This window comes from Camellia sinensis, chromosome 11, assembly GCF_055761805.1.
Source record: "Camellia sinensis isolate YWXY chromosome 11, ASM5576180v1, whole genome shotgun sequence".
In the NCBI taxonomy this organism is placed as follows: domain Eukaryota; kingdom Viridiplantae; phylum Streptophyta; class Magnoliopsida; order Ericales; family Theaceae; genus Camellia; species Camellia sinensis.
The window spans coordinates 140,901,696-140,921,346 of NC_138971.1; the positions used below are offsets into that span (position 1 = coordinate 140,901,696).

Genomic DNA, 19,651 nt, shown 5'->3' on the forward strand with positions numbered 1-19,651 from the left:
CTGTTTGGATGATGTCTGGTGCGAGTGCGAGGGTCGGTAGGTACTTCCCTCTGTGTAAGACCTCAATGATCTCGTTCTCTCAGACCTGGAGTAACGAGTTCTGGAGGTTTTAGACTGAGTATCGCCTGTCCTAAGGCTTCTATTTTCTGCTTGTGATGGCGTTGAATGCCTTGCATGATCTTCTGAGTGGCGAGGGGGCGTCTTGTTTTTGCGCCCCTCTCCTGTCGCCACTGCTTTTCCTTTTATCTGGCGCTTTAAGGCTTCCATGTCCGCCGCCATCTTCCTTATTAATTCGTCTTGCTCCTTCACGCGGTCCTCCAGAACTTGAGGATCAATCATCCGCCTTTGCCTGTCAGGACTTTGTGAATGAGAGTGACGGGGGCTGTGAGTCCGCCTTCCCCTAGTGTCTCTTCTGGGGTTATGCCGTTGGGACTCCAAGTTCGCCATGGGAGGGATAGAAAGTAATCCTTCACGCCTTGCGCCCCCATCTGGAGTTTGTCCGTCGATGGCGGACTGTGGCAATTCTTCAATGTGTGCCATTGTTCCTAAAGAGGTAAAGCTTGATCAAGAGATTTTGTCCTGTCTGATTTTCCCACAGACGGCGCCAATTGTACGGGAAAGAAATAAACATTCTCGTATAATCCTGTTGATCAAGTCTGCGCTCCTCTGTACGTCGTCGCTTTATCACCTGAAAACACAAACGTGAGCTAGCCGGCGGGTGTGTGCCAGAAACCTCTCCGATGCCTAAGTCAGTAAGCTTGACAAATAGACAAAAGCTCTGTGTATTCGGAAAGCAAAGTTGTGTGTTACCTCTCCAAAGGTGATGTTTGTGAGCTTTTATAGGTTTCGTGTGACACAATCCTAGTAAGACTTCTACTTCTCCATGCAGAGTCCTCCTAGGATTCATACTCCTGAAAGATAATGTTTATCCTTCAACACCCCCTCACTGCTTAAACCAAGTGAGATGGTTTTTACAACGGCCGAACTCCAACATGACCGAAGTAAACATGACTATGCATAGCCGCAGAATAAGCTGAACTAGCTCTTCCCTTTACTGCTCTTACGTCGGCTTCTCATGCACAACCCATGGCGTGGTTAGACCGAACTAACATGTCATGACCGGTGTAACTCCAAGATCGGTCTAACTCCAAAGTACCGATAGACCGATCTAACTTCGATCTTCCGTCGGACCGGACTAGCTTCACGGCCTTAGGACCGGACTAACTTACATGGCCATTTTACTCGGCCCTTTGTACTGCGGCTCATAACGGCCCATTACCCAGCTCGGCCCAATTTTAAATATATTTATTTTTTAATTCTCTAATAAGTTTGTTGTTAATAACTGATTAGAATTTACAAGCTATTTCGTTAAAGCAATTATATCACGTGTAAATTTGGATACCAGTTCTTTCCGAGTTCAAGTTCTTTATGATGGCTTTTCTCTATATGCTTTGTAGTGTCTCAAGCGATATCGTTTTGGGACATGACTATTTAATAAATAATAATAAAAAAAATTCATCACATACACGAGTTCCATCCCAGATTGATCTCGGTTGAGAACACAGCCAGACCCACACAAAGCAAGTGTATGTCTCCCAAATTGAAAATGGTCTGTTTAATTCAAAGGAAAGAAATTGTAAATGATACTAAGAAATATAACTCTCTCATCAGAGCGCCATTTTAAACTACAACAATGAAATCAAGCAAAGAAAACTCAAACTAAGCTATAATAGCATAACTGAAACATTAGTCTTTGACCTTCAAAATCAAATAAACAGAGCAACTCACTGGCTCAAAGTTCACAATTTCATAATAAATAAGATGTCAACAAATAAAACTCAAATTAAGCTATAATAGCATAACTGAAACATTAACTCACTGGCTCAAAGTTCACAATGTCATAATAAAAAAGATGTCAACAAATCAAGGTCATAGATGAGATTGAATAAAATGTCACGCCATTTGGTCTAAAAACTACTCCTTTTGAATTTTAAAATATTATGAATGATATTTTCAATCTTTATTCCACATTTAAAATTGTCTATATTGATGATGTCTTTGTATACTCAAATTGTCTCCCAACATAGTAAACATCTATACAAATTTTATCATATTATCAAAAATAATAGTTCTGAATGCTAAAAAGACGAAACTTTTTCATATATTCATACAATTTCTAGGCCACATAATTAACAAAGGCACTTAAAATAAAAAAGATGTCAACAAATCAAGGTGATAGATAAGACTACTACCTGGAAAGAAACTTGGAATGGTGTCACTGTGGCTAGAGACGACACAAACGACATCATTTTGGAGTACAAGAAAGCACTATAGAAAAAGGAATATAGTATATGTTATATATCAGTTATTATTTAAATTTTGTTGGGTTTTTTCAAGTTTAAACATTAATTTGAAAGAATTTAAGAGACTTGTGAGCTCACCATTGGTCCTATTTTAATAATTAAAATTATTTATTTTTTAAATCATTCGTGTATATCATTTATGAAAAAGAATTTGATTGATTCAATATTCGTAGTATTTAATTTTATCATGTTTCTATACCAAAAAAATATATAGTCTATTTTCAAAAATATATTTGTCGTCTATTTTCTTCGAGACAATCGTAATAAAATGAAAATGTTATGATTACCAAATCAACCTAATTTTCTCTTAAATGATATGCACGGAATGCCCTACAAAATGAGCAATTCGGGTTTCAAAACAAGACTCTTGTTGGGCTCCACAAGCCTCTCAAATCAAATAAGAATTTGAGACAAATCCAACCTATTTGAATTAATGTTGATTATAGGTCATTATCACTCTATTGGATTTAGTTTTTAAAACTATTTTTGAATATAATTTTTTTATTTTTCGTGTTCTTTTGTCTTTAGTGAATTTTTTTTATAATTTAATTAATTTTTTAAACTTTTTAAATGTACCTAATTTAGATATTTACATAAAAAGTAAAATATTTCTAAAGAATTTTTTAAAAAAAAATACAAAAAATGTACTCTCTTTTTCTTTTTCTTATATATATATATATATATATATTTCGTATTTAGAGATTTTTTTATTTTTTATTTTTTATTTTTTATTTTTTATTTTTTTAACAAACACACATTGATGTTTAAGAACACTCAAAATATAGCTACAAGTTTTATTACATTAATTATTGATTTTCATGCCCTATATAACACAATTTACAACTTGACTTCTAAAATTAATTTATTCTATTTATAAATTAACGTACCCTTTCAATTTAATTTAAATTTTGAAAGTTAAATCACTCATAAAATTATAAAGAACACCTCGTTTAAATTGTGTCACTTTGATTGAATGAGGTCTCGTTTGGTAACTTAATATTTTAATCTAAAAATTAAAAAGTCACAAAAAAATAAAGAGCCAACTATAGAAAGATTCTCTTTTCTTTTTATTTTTTACACATCTTTTCATAAAAAAATTAAAAAGTCATCCCAAATATACTAATTTTTTTACCTCATATTTTAATCAAAAATTAAAAAATTACTAAAATAATATATTCTCAAACGAGGCCTGAATATTAAGATATTATATATCTATATAAAATAACACACAATCTCAGCCTATGCACAGCTAAAAAAATCAAGTAATCAATTGACTTTGAGGTAGACATTTTAAATAAATATAAAATTTTCTCAAGTTCAAAATTTGAATTTGACCATCATATAAGACTCTGTTTGGTTCACTACAAGTCATGTTTCGATAATTCAAATCGTTCATTTTCTAGAGTTCTCTATGTGTATCATCTATGAAAAAAGTAGATCGACCCAATAATCATAACATTTTCATTTTATTGCATTTGCTACAAAAAAATATATGTAGTTTATTTTTAAAAACTTGCTTATTATTTTTTTTTAAGACAAATGCGATAAAATAAAATTGTTACGATTATCGAATAAACTTAATTTTTTTTCCCCATAAATGATATACACAAAAGGTTTTATAAAATGAACGATTTCAATTTTCAAAACAAGATCTACAGTGAACCCACGAACCCTAACATGATGGTCAAATTACTTTGGGTAAATTACACTTTTCCCTCTTTATATTCGGCCCTTTTTTAAATTTTAGCCTAAACAGGTTTTTTTTTTTTTTTTGTTATTATTATTACTTTGGACCTTTATGTTTCAATTTTTTTTATTTATGTTCAAAATTAAATAAAAAATTTTACGTTAACTGCAACATATTTTTATATTGGGGTTTGAGTTTGTATTAAAAGTATGAATTATATATAATAAAATATTTTTATTCTACGTGATTATTTATGTGTTATTTTTTATCTAATTTTGGATATAAATTAATTTTTATAATAAATTGAGTAATACTTAAAATAAAAAAAATTGAAATGATAAAAAAAGTAAATTTTAAAAATGAAAGTAAAAAAATAGCAAATCATAAAGGACAAAGTGACCCAATTACTTTTAACAAAATGAAACTGTGAAACCTCCGCCGTGAGCGTGGGGTAATTGCATTGAGAAAAATTATAGATTATTTTTGGAGTATCACGTGTTCGTATTGTTAATTAATTATAATTTATTTTATTTTTTTATATTTTTCAATTACCTAATTTAATATCCTATCTATCTATCATCTTAACTAATTATAATATTATAAAATATTACGTGTTTATAATATGAAATTACGAAATAATTACCTTTAGATTAACCTTAAGAAAGATGAATTATGCACATTGAAAAAGGACTTTAATCCATTCATAATTACCTTTAGATTAACCTTAAGACACGTGAAACATTTTTGCCGTAAGAGTGGGGGTGGGGTACTCATAAACGTCAAACCCCTATATTTGGTGCTCATAATCGTCGAATTCCAAGAACAAGTTGATCTATGGTAAAAAAAAAATAATGCTAATAAATAATAATTTTTAAGTTTATAAGCGTATGTCATATTCACTTGAGTAAGTTCTTATTAATATACATAAGTTATCTCACAAAATTATATAAGTTTTCACAAATATACGTAAGTTAGCTCATAAAAATTTAAGAAATCACAATTTACATATGTTTGTGAGAACTTAGGCGATTTTGTGAAATAACTTATGTATATTTGTGAAAATTTAGACAAGTGTATATGGTATACACCTTCCACACCCAAATACTTCAAAAAAAAAAATGCTAATTTTTTACATTTTGTATAATAAAAATTAATTAAAAATATTTTTCATAATTACCAGAAAGTAAATAAATTTGAACAATACTATTAACATAAAAACCAAACACAAAATAGATCAAAGACACTATAACTGTAAATCCTACATTGTGTAGGATTTATAATCACGTGATTATATGTGATTCATTTTGTGTTTAATTTTTTAGATAAATTACATTGACCTTTTCTGAAGTCAAAAAAAAAATAAATAGAGTAAGCCCTCACAAGTTTAGCATAATTACACAGGACTCCATTAAGGTTTTAATTTACATAACACTTGACTTTATTTCATCAAAAACCCGCTAGTCGTATGAATGAAAGCGATATCATGTTTTTTACACTAAAATATATATTTCTCTTTGTGTATCTTTATGTACCTTTGTATCTTTATGCTATCTGTATTTTACTAGAAAACAAAATTTAATATAATTATGTCAAAATTGTAGTACTTGTTGTATTTTTTTCAAATTTCAAGAATGTTCATTGTAATTTACTCTAGTTTTTTTTGTTCCCAACTTTTTTGAATTCATTTAGGTGAAAGATATTTAGCACTTTTGAAAAGTAGAAAAAATATTCTAAAGTTGCAACAAAAATAAAAAGCAAGCGTTTATTTTAAAGAAATAATATTTTGAAAAATATTTTACGGTAAATTACACTTTTTTTTTTTTATGTTTGGTCACTTTTTTATTTTGGTGTTTAAAATTTATTTTTTCCTACTTTGGCCATTCATATTTCAAGTTTTTCCACTTTACTCCTAAAGCTAAATGTTTGAAATTAGACAGAAAATGATACATTGATTGTCACGTAATATAAAAATATTTTATTGCATATAATTCACACCTTTAACATAAACTTAAACTCTAATATTAATAATTTTTTATATTATGTAACAGTTATTGTGATATTTTTTTTTTTTGTGTGTCTAATTTTGAACAAAAATTAGCCTTAGAAGTAAAGTGAAAAAAAATTGAAATATGAAGCGTCAAAGTAGGAAAAAAACAAATTTCAAAGGCTCAAAATAAAAAAGGGACAAAACATAAATGAGGTAAAGTATAATGTATCTAATATTTTAATCTAAAGATAAAATTAGCTGTAACTTTTCGTATACAGTTTAGGCATCCACCTGATTAAGAAGTCCAAAACCTGCCACACCAGTATGTAATTTTGAGAATTGAAATTTTTTAGTTACTCTTAATTTTTTATAAAAGAAATATGTAAAAATATATATATAAAATTAATTATTTTATAATAGTTTTTTGACTAAACGAATAAATTGTCATAATAAGCTTAAGTCTTATTTATTACTTTTTTTTTATACATTAAAAATATAAAAAATAACTAGGCCCAAGTCTCCAAGCCCCCATAGTGATAGTTTAGTGATAGTTATGGTCAGTAATTCAACATTACCAAAAAAATTATTCAAAGAATTTATTCAAAAACACGCATAGTGTGAGCTCCACTTATTATTATTTTATATTTTTATTATTAATTTTTTAAATATTAAGCAGAACCCACGAGCTGATATAATTGTTTTTAATTTTAATTTTTTTTTATCTTTATCAAATATAAATATAAACATTTTTATTCATTCTAATAAATAAAATAAAATAAAGAGTCGCGCTTGACTTTGCAAACAACACAATCACTTGTTGTGAAACACTAACTATAAATTGCATACCATTCAAATGTATTATGCACTCAACTTCTTTGCTGCATTGTAATTATATATATGAAGGAACACATGAGAGGTCCTGTAGTTGGCTTGCTATGGTGGATTCTTGCCATACCAAGTCTCCATTTTAGTTTCTGCAATGGAAACTCCACTGTGTCTTGCATTGCAAAGGAGAGACAAGCCCTTTTGCGGTTCAAGGACGATCTTACTCATCCTTCAAGCTGGCTTTCCTCTTGGTCTAGCAATGACGATTGTTGTTCATGGGATGGAGTTGTTTGTGACAATTTTAGTGGCCATGTCCGTGAGCTCCATCTTCAAGGTTCATGCACAGACTACTCAGATCTAGGGCTGGGCACAGAACCCACCCACCCGCACAAACCGCCCGACCCTACCCTACCTGCAGCCTTTTGGGCGGTTTCGATATAGGTAGGTAGGCGGGTGCGGGTCAAGAATTCTGCCAAAAATCGGGTTCGGGTCGGGTTGCGGTTCTGACCCTACCCGAACTACAAACCGCGACCCGCGTATAATTATAATTTTTTTTTTATATTTATATATATATAATATATTACAAAATAAAATAAACCTTTATTTTATTTATTACCCTACCCGCAGAACCCACCCAGCCCCCGTCTATTTCTCTCCTCTCTCCCCCTTTTGTATTTTTTCCCTTCTTAGCTAGCAACAGCCGGCGATTAGCAGCAGCACAGCAGCAGCAGCGGCGGCGAGGCGAGACGCCGACGATCGGCAGCAGCAAATCAACCGGCGATCGGCACCCTATACGGTTTGCTCTATCTCTCTCTCTCTCTGTCTCTTTTTCATTCGATTTTTGAAATTAGATGTGGATCTGCAGAAACTTGGGTGTGCCAGATTTTTGAAATTTGTCGATCTGCAGAAACTTAGATGTGGATCTGCAGAAACTTAGATGTGGATCTGCTTTCATTAGATTTTTGAAACTTAGATGTGGATCTGAAACTTGTATTTTATGTTTTTGCAAACAAAAATAAAATAATATGAAAAAGAGATGTAACAGGTGTGATCTGGTTGGCTGTAGATGCTGCTTGGTGTATGTACATACTCGCACAAAGACAGGAATATTGAGGGCTGGTTTGGTTTGGAAGTTTGATTTTTTAGTCACTTTTTAATATTTTAAGAAAAAATTATATAAAAGTAAAAAAAATAATTTAATAATTTATTGTGACTTTTTAATTAAAATTTTTTTTTTTTTTGATTAAAATGCTTGGTTCCCAATCATCTACTAATTCTCACAACTGTTCTTCCGGATAATTAGAGATAAAAAAATAAAGAGAGAGAGAGAGAGAGAGAGAGAGAGAGAGAGAGAGAGATAACAAATCAGTGTAGTGTTAATAATAAAATTTATAACTTTAATTATTAAAGTCGTAAATTTTTTCATGCATATATAATTATTTTTCAAAAATACACTTGATTTTTAATTTCTTCAAAAAAAATGCTTCCAACTTAACTTTTTTATTGAGAATCTCTAGTAAAGATGCATCATCGTATCTTCTGAGGCTGTTCCTGGAATCCTTCATGTCCTGAAACAAAAATAAAACCTCACTTCCCTAATCCTTTTTTTTTCCATTACCTTTTTTGTTTTCTAATTTGGGATTCTATCTTTTTTTTCCTCTCTTTTAAAATTTAATTCATTAATAAATTCTTTAAATCTTGTTTGTATTTTGTATCCATTCCATTCCTTTGTTCATATAATTTTTTTCTTTACTTTATTTTATTTTGTTATTTTTTCGCAAATCCCTGCACAACTTTAATCTTTGCACATCAACACAACTAATCAATATCATAAAATAAAATAAAAATTGATAATAGCCAAAAATGAGAATTGGTTATATTTTCTTTACACTTTAGCAAAATTATTTTTACATTTACCATTGGAATTATTCTAAATCATTTTTAGAATATTGGAATATTGGAAGAATAATGCAACAAAGTATAGAGTGTTATCTCAAATAGCAAAGGATGTGTTGGCCATGCCCATTTCTACCGTTGCTTCAGAATCGGCTTTCAGTACCGGGGGACGTATCCTTGATCCATTCCGTAGTTCACTTGCCCCTTCCATGGTTGAAGCTCTTGTATGTACACAAAATTGGCTTAAAAGCAACCTTCCAATTTCTCTTCGACAAGCAATGGATGATGTGGAGGAATTTGAGCAATACGACTCGGGTAATATGTGAATATCTCTTCATTTTTAATTCCATTATTATTTTTACTATGCAAGTTTATTTATCTTCTCTTGTTCACTCATGCTTTTAGGTACTTTGGAGCCATGTTCCTCTTCAACCCCAAAGTCTAATGTAGATGCTATAATTGAACTTTAATGTTCATTTGGCTCATGTGTGAGATTTTTCTAATTAGTTGAGATCAGCTTAATGTTTATTTATTCATATGTATTTATTTATATTTATTAATTTGGCTCATTGGAATTTTTTTTGGCAGATTGTTGGATGAGATTGGACATTGGAAGATGGACCTAAAGAGTTTAGTGAAGCCTTGGATGGATACCACCTTTTGAAATTATTTTGGATGAAGTTTGTAGACAATGTTATTTTAGTTTGTAACTAATATTTATTATTATTTTTTTTATTTTGGATGAATGTAAAATTAATTGGAGCACTAAATTTTAGGTAAGCTTGCTTTAGATTTTGGATGGATGGATGGATGAAAACTAATTTATTTTAGTTTCTAACTTGTTATTATTATTATTTTTGCATTTTGGATTAATAGGTAAGCTTTGGATTATGGATGGATAGAGATAACTAATTATTATTATTATTTTTACATTTTGGATGAATGTAAAATTTAGGTAAACTTTGGATTATGGATGGATGGAGATAACTAGTTATTATTATTATTTTTACATTTTGGATGAATGTAAAATTTAGGTAAGCTTTGGATTATGGATGGATGGAGATTGATTTTAGTGTGAATTTTAATGTTTTAGTTTATAATTAGTTTTATCAATTATTTTTGTACTTTGGAAGAATGTAAAATTTATTATATCATTATATGGGAATTTATGTTATCATGAAATTTAATTTATAACTTTTCCATAAATAATAAAAAAATGCTTAAAAAGTAGCCCAACATGTCAAATTTGTTCAAATTAATATCATAACTAAGCCCAATTTAAAAAAAGCCCAAACCGCAAACCGAACCGCACCTGCCCGCACAACCAACTGACCCATCCGCACAACCCGCGAACCGCACCGCGGGCGTTTGCGGGTCTGTTTTCTCCAACCCGCATGTGTGCGGGTCGGGTCGGTTTTGACCCGCACCCGGCCAAAACCGATCCGCGATCAGCCCTACTCAGATCTTATGTGTAATGATTACATACCCAAGTTGGGTGGTAAGTTAAATCCTTCTTTGCTCAATTTGAAACATTTGAATTACTTGAACTTGAGCTACAATGATTTTGGAAGGATCAAAATCTCCAATTTCATTGGTTCTTTAAGGAGTTTAAGATATCTTGACCTCTCTGAAGCTAACTTTAGTGGAGTAATTCCTCAAACACTTGGGAATCTCACAAGTTTGTACTATCTTGATCTTCGACATTGTTATCGTATTAGTTTGAGTCTTGAAAATTTTCAATGGATTTCTGGTCTTTTCTTGCTCCAACACCTCGATTTAAGTTGTGTGGGTCTTAGCCAGTCCTCTAATTGGCTGCAAATGACTAGTATGCTTCCTTCTTTGGTAGAATTACACTTGCGTCGCTGCCAACTTGATCTCCTTTTTTCTCTTCCTGGCCTTAACTTTACTTCTCTTGCCGTCCTCGATCTCTCTGCAAACAACATGAAACCTTTGATGCCAAATTGGTTGTTTGGTCTTACTGGCCTTGATTCTCTGGGTCTACGATCTTGTGATTTTAGTGGTCCAATTCCTAATGGACTTCAAAACATGACTAGCCTTCAAGATCTTGATCTCTCAGGGAACAATTTCAATTCCACCATTCCCATTTGGTTGTATAATTTCAAAGGTCTCAAATCACTTGATCTTGGTTGGAATGATTTACAAGGTCCAATCTCAGGTGACATTGGGAATATGACTTCTATTATTCACATTGATTTGTCATACAATAAAATTGAAGGAAGAATACCAAGATCTATGGGAGGTCTTTGCAACACAAAATTTATTGATTTTTCAGATAACAAATTTGGTTACATATCAGATGTTTTTAGAAGTTTGATTGGATGCATTTCAGATACTTTGGAGACGCTAAGCGTAATTGGATGTCAACTTTATGGTTCTTTCGATGATAATCTCGGGCAATTTAAAAATTTGCAGGAACTACATCTTTCAGTTAATTCGATTGTTGGTCCACTTCCATGGTCAATAGGAAGATTATCATCGTTAAAATCATTATATTTGACTGATAATCGATTGAATGGAACAATTCCTGAAATTCTTGGTAATCTCACGAAGTTAGAAAAACTATATATAGATTATAATTTGTTGGAAGGAATTGTGTCTGAAACTCATTTTGCCAACCTCAAAAATTTGAAAATTTTAGGTGCTTCTGATAATTCATTGATTTTTAAAGTAAGCCCTAAGTGGATTCCTATAACGCCCTCAGAATAATACATAAAACCCATCACTTTAGACATGCATTGATATAAAAGAAACTAACCATCTTTCCATTAATCAGAGTAGTTCTTACAAAAGTATTACATGTTAACAACAAAAGCAAATGCCCTACAGGCTTACAGCTTTCCAAGTTAACATTTGGTTACAAAAAAAGAGTACTAACTCAATACATATTAAGCCCTTGGCTCGAATTTACATGTAATATATCAAAAGAAAGCAAACAACAAAAGCAGTCTGTCTGCCTCTTGCCTCCCAAGCTATTTCCTTGGAGGTGACATGCTACTTGTACCTGAAAATGATGTCCTGTAGACGTCCCCGAACGTCCCGGGAGGAAATCCCCCCCGTTTTGTTCATTTGGGCTCACCACAGTTCAGGACTCAAAGTCATGGTCCTGTATCTAATCTCGCAGAGTGCAATGCAAGACCGATGAATCATCAAAGAGTCCAAATCCGGCAAATCGTTTTGGAAAACTGATTTTTTAGAAAGAAGGGCCAAATATGGACTACTTTGCCAGATACAAAGTCGCTACTTAAATATTTTATTTTTTGGAAATTTAGGAAACCCTGACTCGTTGCCTAAGGCCACGTGTCCGTCATCACCAAAGTTGCCTCGGCTCGGGAACTTGGGTACGATTGGGGAAGGTCACTTCGTGAGCACCCCCGCTCGCCCGATCAAAGATTGGCCTCTAATAACCATGATATCGAGTTTTGAAAACATTATGCGTTCTTATTCCGGTTATTAGCCTAGATTTATTATGTGATGCGCACAGCATACAAATATAGACCAGGTCACCTGAATTGGAACAACACATTTCATGTTTGTTTTGAAAACGGTTTGCTACTCGCAAGTAGGCTAAAATGTGGATTTGCCACCCTCAGGTGGGCTTAGAAAACAAGATGATTTGCCACTATCTAGTGGGCTTAAAACTCGCAATTGATGAATTGTTCCAATCCAAATAACCCAACCTTCACCCACAGGCATTTAGGCAGTTATATCACATAAGCAATTAGTCTCATGGTAAGCATGCTATCATGGCAGTCACTCACACACATGTAAGGATGCTAAAGCACAAAACTTACCGAGTACTCCAAGCCAAAACAGAAGCTATGTTAGAAATCCATGGATGATCCTAACTATACAGAAATGCCTAATACAACACATGCAAAAATGCAACTGAGATAGGCTCGGCTATTCTAAAGATGGCATATGAAATGCTACAACTAACAAGTATTCAACTCGGAATTGAAATACAATGCAGTTAGTATGATGCGCCGAGCCCGGTGCATGCAAGACAGATGAATGATGCAAACATGCTATCATACTGTATGCTAATTGAAACATGCCCTAATCTAACCATCATAAGCTGGTAAATAAAAGGGAGAAATACGTGGGGTTGGAAGACATACATCACACGCACGCACACTTATTACAACATTGCCCTCGCTCGGAGGGTCCGAAAGAATAATACAGTCCGAATAAATAGTACAAAATCCTAATTAATTAACAAATTAATCTAGGAAAGTAGGTAAATTGGCACACAAATCCATGGACCGCCTCAGCTCTGTTCCAAATGATGAATGATGCATGCTCGAGTTGCCTTGCGTAGAAATCCATTACAATGCCCCGGTTTGCCTCTGTTTGCAATTGTTTTCGGAATATTGCGCAACGCTCCAGAAGGCCACTGATTTCTGATTTACTACAACAGAGAGCAACAAAGGGGCATGGCAAAGTATTTCACATATGTATGCATGACTACTCTTCAGGGAGTGTAATCCTCGATCCTCGTGCCACCAATCACGTATATCGATGCATGATGGCCAAGGAGTCGAATTGCACAACACAATATGAGATGAATGCACATGAAAACACAACAAGACCTAAACTCCATCATGGGTAATCCGGAGTGTCGGCGATAGGGAATTGAGACACGTTCCGTCACTCGGAGTACGAAACGTCCCTCGTTTCCCGTGCTCGGGCTAACTCCTATCCCAAACACAATGCAAATGAGATGGCATACATAATGCGACTAACATCCAACCTAGCATACGCAATGCTATGAAATGGCATACACAATACGACTAACATGTCATACACAATGCTCTAACATGCAATTCAGCATACACAATGCTATGGACCGAAATGGCATACACAATGCACGATGGACTTACACCAATATGAGTGGACCTCAGCCACACTCGCATCAGTGGCCATAAGATGAAAATGAGATGACCGAAATGCGTGCACACATGCACGCAAACCGAGGACCGAACCTAAGGCATTGAATGCCACTCTACCAAAACATGGCAAGGATGAAGCATGGCATTCAAACATGTAATTTTCAGCACTGAAACATAATGCTAAATGGTCCCGAAACATGGAAATATGGCACCCGATGCATGGAATAAGCCCCGAAACTCAAAACTAGTCCAATGCATTGAACCACAAGTATACAAAGCAAGCATTATTTGATCATGAAGTCTAAAGACAGAGCCAAGGCAGTCCCAAAAAATGCACATTTCTAGTTTAGAGCATGGCCAAAAGATGCTAACATGATGGACTAAAATAGCATGCAACATTGGCTAGCAAGCATGATTTACATGGCATGTATATGAAGCAAATGAGAACTCATCAAACCAGCCAAAAACAGTGAATAAAACATGTCAAAATATGCCCAAATAATCACTGAAATACAGCCAATGCATGCAAAAATGAGGGGCTTCTTTGGAAGGCCATTCAAGGGGTTGTTAAGCACATACAAGATAGACACTTAACATGACCAAACCAACTCTGGAAATGAGTTATGAAAGCCCAAAAACTCACAAAATTGGCCCTAAAATCAGTCAAGGAAGCATACGATGAAAGGCCCCCTCAAAAGGCCTTGAATGGAATTGCTCTACACATGCACTATAGACGTAAAATATGATCAAAAGAGCCCCGGACAGACCTAAGGCAGACCCTAAAACCCACAAAATTGGGCCCAAAAAGTGACTTCAATGCATGCAAAATAGAGTCACTTTGGAAAGCCAATGATGCTAGTAAAGAAAATGAAGGGTGAGAGGGTCACCCCTCTATGATTTCAAAGCTCAAAACCACTGAAAATCCTCTGGATTTCAGTGGCTAAGAGGCCAAAACAAGTCCAATGCAAATGCTCTAATGCATAGCCCTAAATATGAAGGAATGAAGCATGCAAGGTAGGAGATGACTCCAAACAGAAAAGTGACCTCAAGAAAACTTAAAGAGGAGGTCAAAACAAGGCTTTTTCTAGTTTATAACAAACCTCGAAAAAGTTCACAAGTAAGGCTAAAGTATGATGCAAAAATGGCCCTAAAAGAAAGATAGAGAGTAAGGGGAAGTAGATGACCTCAAATAGCAAAGTGCCCTTAAACAAAGTTAAAGAGAGGATCAAAATATGACACTTTCTAGTTTATGAAAAAGCCCAAAAATACTTTCAACTGAAGCTAAGTAATGAAGCAAAAAAATGCAAGTTTAAGGGAAATAGGCACTTACCCTTGAAGAGCCGACCTCCAGCAGCTTTTGGACCAAGTTGGTGAGCTTTCAACCTCTACAAATGACCTCCAAGGTTCTGGAATGGATGATGGAGGTGTGGTGCTAAGGGTTGTAGTGCAAATGGACCAAGAAAATGAGGGTTTTGGAGCTTAGAATAGTGACAATGGAGGAGGGAGGTTATAAGCCTTAAGCAATTTTGTTCAACCAGCTAATTTTGTTCAAAATATCCAAAAAGGTCCCAAGTTGTATGGAGGATGCACCAAATGGCTTCCAGTTGGCACAGCTGGATTACACTCTGACAAAGCAAAAAGCAAGAAGCAGGCCGGCCAGTTCAAGTGGCCAGCCGGCCACCCCCCCTGGTCGGCTGACCAAGGGTCAAAAGGGTCAACAAAAATTGCTGGTCGGCCTACCCAGAAAGGTGGCCTCCCAGATGAGTAGAATACAATTGTGTGGAGAAAAACCAGAAAAAGTGACCCAAGAGAGAGAAAAGTTAGCTTTTAAGCAAGGTTCAAAAGAGTCAAGATGAATTTTTGGTCGGTCTACCCATATTGGTGGCCTCCTAGATGAGCACAGCACAATGGTGGTATGAAAAGCCAGAAAATGTGGCTCAAAAGTGAGAAAAACCAGCTTTCTGTTAGAAAAATCGGCTTTTGGAGAGAGAAAAAGAGAAAACTGGCTTTTCAGGGGAAGAGGTGGCCGGCCACCATCCTACCACCTCCCTAGCAATAAAAATAGGGTCCCTACCAAAAATGGATCAAAACGGATACAAAACGCGCGGTTCGGGGGCCAAAACGCGCGGTTCAGGGCCCCGAAAACAGGCTGTTACGCACCAGAAGTGGCGTATGACCACGAAGGTGGTCTCCAAGGCCACAGTGTTCCCCTAAAGGGAGGAAATAAGGTATGTGCCAAAAAATGGAGCAAACGGAGGTAGTTAAGCGGTCCCGAACCGAGGCACACGGCCGACGGCTCCGAAAATCGAAAACTGGGCTCCAAATGGGAAAAATGGCCTACGACCACGAAACGTAGCCTACGTCCACTGAGAGATGATCTTGAGACCTCTCCTTCCCTTCGGGAAGAGAAAATAGAGAAAACAGGACCTGGTTCGCAAACCGAGACAAAGCACAAAAGAGCTCCGAAGTCCAGAGGCAAGACTCGCAGCCGAGACTCTGAAACCTCAGAACAAGCACAATATGCAACATCACCGAGCGCTCAATTGGTGACGTCTGAGTCTTTATGGTCAGTCAAAAATGGGGTGTCTACAGTTGCCCCTCTTTGACAGAACTCGGAAGTCATAAGTGACAGGAGTGAATGCCAAAGCCCAGAGACGACCCATTTTTGACAAGGCCGAAGACTCAGACAAACATACAAGATAACAAAGACGTGCCCCCAGGCATGCCCGCAGGCAGGGGCAAAATGCAAAATGGTATGCACAAAGCCGGATATAACTCATGATTATGCAAAGCAGCAAGCTGTAATGAAGCGCACACGCAACAGTTTTAAGCAAGAATGCAAAGCAACAACTACATTTCATGCAGTTTAAGAATGCAGAGAATTATTCAATTCCCGCCGCGTCTCACACAGAGAAGATACAATACCTACGCGATTCGTTTGGTCGCACCAGCTTCAAATGAACCGTACATACAATATCATGTCTACAAAAGAGAGAAACTTAACAAGCACAACATAGTCAGCAACACATGTTCAACGCTACATCGAATGCAGACAAACAGGGTGCCGATGGGAAAGTGCATCGCAATGCGAGAGACACGCGCGTAACAACGCAAGCTAAGCGTGAGGGTATAACAATACCAATGAAACGTGCACAACAATGCAAGTGGTATGCATGAGAATGCAAGTGACGTGCATAACAATGCAGGATAAGCAGGATAAGTGCAAATTCGAATACATGTTTGACACGAAACAACGAGCAAAGAAATGCAAATTTCGACGAGTACGACTCAATCGCGACCTCCGGTTTACCTCTCGGAAGGGTCACAATGTGCTAAAAAAGGATACATCTTGCTCTTGACGAATGATAATGAAACACGCATCGAAAGTTAGAGTTGGAGTTCTTGCGGAGGGATTTCGCGACGAAAAGTGCACTTTTCTTGTACTTTCTCGGGTGTTGAGGACTCCGATGACTACCAAAATTTGCAGAGACCTTGGAGACCACCTTGGGAACACCACCGACCAGGTTTGGAGTCCAGGGGAGGCCACCGACCAGGTTGGAGTGCAAGGGGTGGTCGGCCTACCAGAAAAGGTGGCCGGCCGACCACCTAGCCCAAATCCAGGGCAGTTTGGTCTTTTTGCTCTCATTTCTTTAAATATACAAAGCCAAACACCTTTTTCTCATAACTTCAGCACCGAAACTACCTTCTCCTCCTTCCTAGACCATTTTGTTTCTTAGATCTACGCTTTATATGCGTTTTCCAACGCCCCACGCCAAGTTATTTCACGAAAACTTTTAGTTCTCTTCACTTTGAACCGATTAAAATTTGATTTCGGGGCTTCTTTTCTCATTTTCGCCACTTGAGGTAAGTTTGTCTCAATATTTGGAAGATTTTCTCGGGAGTTGACTTTTGTTGACTTTTTCATTTCCCGAGAGTTGACTTTTGTTGACTTTTTCCAATTTTGGCTCATTTCGCTCATTTTTGCTCCTTTTTGCAGATTTCTTGAAATGGCAGGTCAATTTCCCCACGGTGAAGGTTCTCCAGGCGCCGGAGGCGGGCCTAACATCATGTCTTTGCATCCGAGGGTTCGCCCCTTCATCCCCGAGAGGTACGATCCTCCGACTCATGTCCTTCCTCGGGCGATTTTTTATCATTTTACCGACTTTGACCCTCGAGCTCCTGTAGACCTGCTACTGCAGGAGCCGGAGTCCCATCTCTCCCATCAGGCACGAGAGGTACGTACTTTACCTCTTCACATTTCCTGCCTTAATTCTGCATTTTCCCTGCATTTCATGCTACGTATGCCTATTGCTCGTTCTGAACACATTCGCATGCCATACTTCTGCTCATTTTAACACACAACTTGTTCTGCACGCTTAGTCTATAACACAATACTCTGTCTTGAACACATAGCTCAATCACTTGAATCTCCGAAATCTGAACACACAGCCCAAATTTAATTGTGAACACGCAGCCCACCTTTGATTGAAAGTTGAACATGCAGCCCAAACTTTAGATTTCTGAAACCTGAACACACAGCCCAAATATGATTATGAACACGCAGCCCACGTTTGATTGAAAGTTGAACACGCAACCCAAACTTTAAATTTCTGAAATCTGAACACACAGCCCAGATTTGATTGTGAACACGCAGCCCACATTTAATTGAAAGTTGAACACGCAGCCCAAACTTTAAATTTCTGAAATCTGAACACACAGCCCAAATTTGATTGTGAACACGCAGCCCACATTTAATTGAAAGTTGAACACGCAGCCCAAACTTTAAATTTCTGAAATCTGAACACACAGCCCAATTTTGATTGTGAACACGCAGTCCACATTTAATTGAAAATTAAACACGCAGCCCAAACTTTAAATTTCTGAAATCTGAACACACAGCCCAAATTTGATTGTGAACACGCAGCCCACATTTAATTGAAAGTTGAACATGCAGCCCAAACTTTAAATTTCTGAAATCTAAACACACAGCCCAAATTTGATTATGAACACGCAGCCCACATTTGATTGAAAGTTGAACACTCAGCCCAAATTTTAAATTTCTGAAATCTGAACACACAGCCCAAATTTGATTGTGAACATGCAGCCCACATTTAATTGAAAGTTGAACACGCAGCCCAACTTTAAAATTTCTGAAATCTGAACACACAGCCCAAATTTAATTGTGAACATGCAGCCCACATTTAATTGAAAGTTGAACACGCAGCCCAAGCTTTAAATTTCTGAAATCTGAACACACAGCCCAAATTTGATTGTGAACACGCAGCCCACATTTGATTGAAAGTTATTTGATTTGTACACAGCTCATATCTTTTCATTTGCACACAGCTTATTCATTACATTCTGAAACTGAATACATGTGTTCGTTATGACTGCAGACATCCTCCTGCGTTACACGGGGATACGGTTCTATTTCTGCGAGAGATTGGTACGCAGTGCTCCCGGAGGCTGTCCGCGATTGGGTTGATCTGGCAGGATTCGGGACCTTTTGTACTGGGATATCTCGCTATCCAGCTAGCCGGACATTGATGGGCACCCTGGTGGAGAGATAGTGGGACACCACCAACTCCTTCCATTTCTCAGCCGCCGGGGACATAACCATGACCCCATTTGACTTCGCCGTGTTGACAGGCCTTGACGTGGGAGGCTGGGCGATCCCTTACGACGAGGACATGGGCGAGTGGGAGGCTGTCTGGATTCATCTGTTGGGAGCTCGCCCACCGGTAGACTGATCTTCGGGCCGAGTCCGATATACCTGGTTTTCTACACAGTTCAGGGGGACTGAGCCCGAGACTCCTGAGGAGATTGCACAGTACACCCGCGGGTTTTTGATGTTCCTCTTCGGGACCACTCTGTTCACCGACAGGGGGAACACCGTTGGGCTATATTTGCTGAGTGCCTTGGTAGACCTCACACAGGTTAGTCAGTATGACTAGGGTGGCTCCAGCTTGGCCACCATTTATTG

General features: G+C 36.4%; 1 long non-coding RNA gene across 1 annotated transcript; it reads left to right on the top strand.

Annotated features, from left to right (window-relative positions):
* The first annotated feature begins 8,958 nt into the window (after positions 1 to 8,958).
* On the top strand, positions 8,959 to 9,548 carry LOC145802914 (uncharacterized). Its single transcript, XR_014344690.1, has 3 exons — positions 8,959 to 9,073; positions 9,164 to 9,244; positions 9,347 to 9,548. It is a non-coding gene; the product is annotated as an uncharacterized LOC145802914 (long non-coding RNA).
* Positions 9,549 to 19,651: the final 10,103 nt, after the last annotated feature.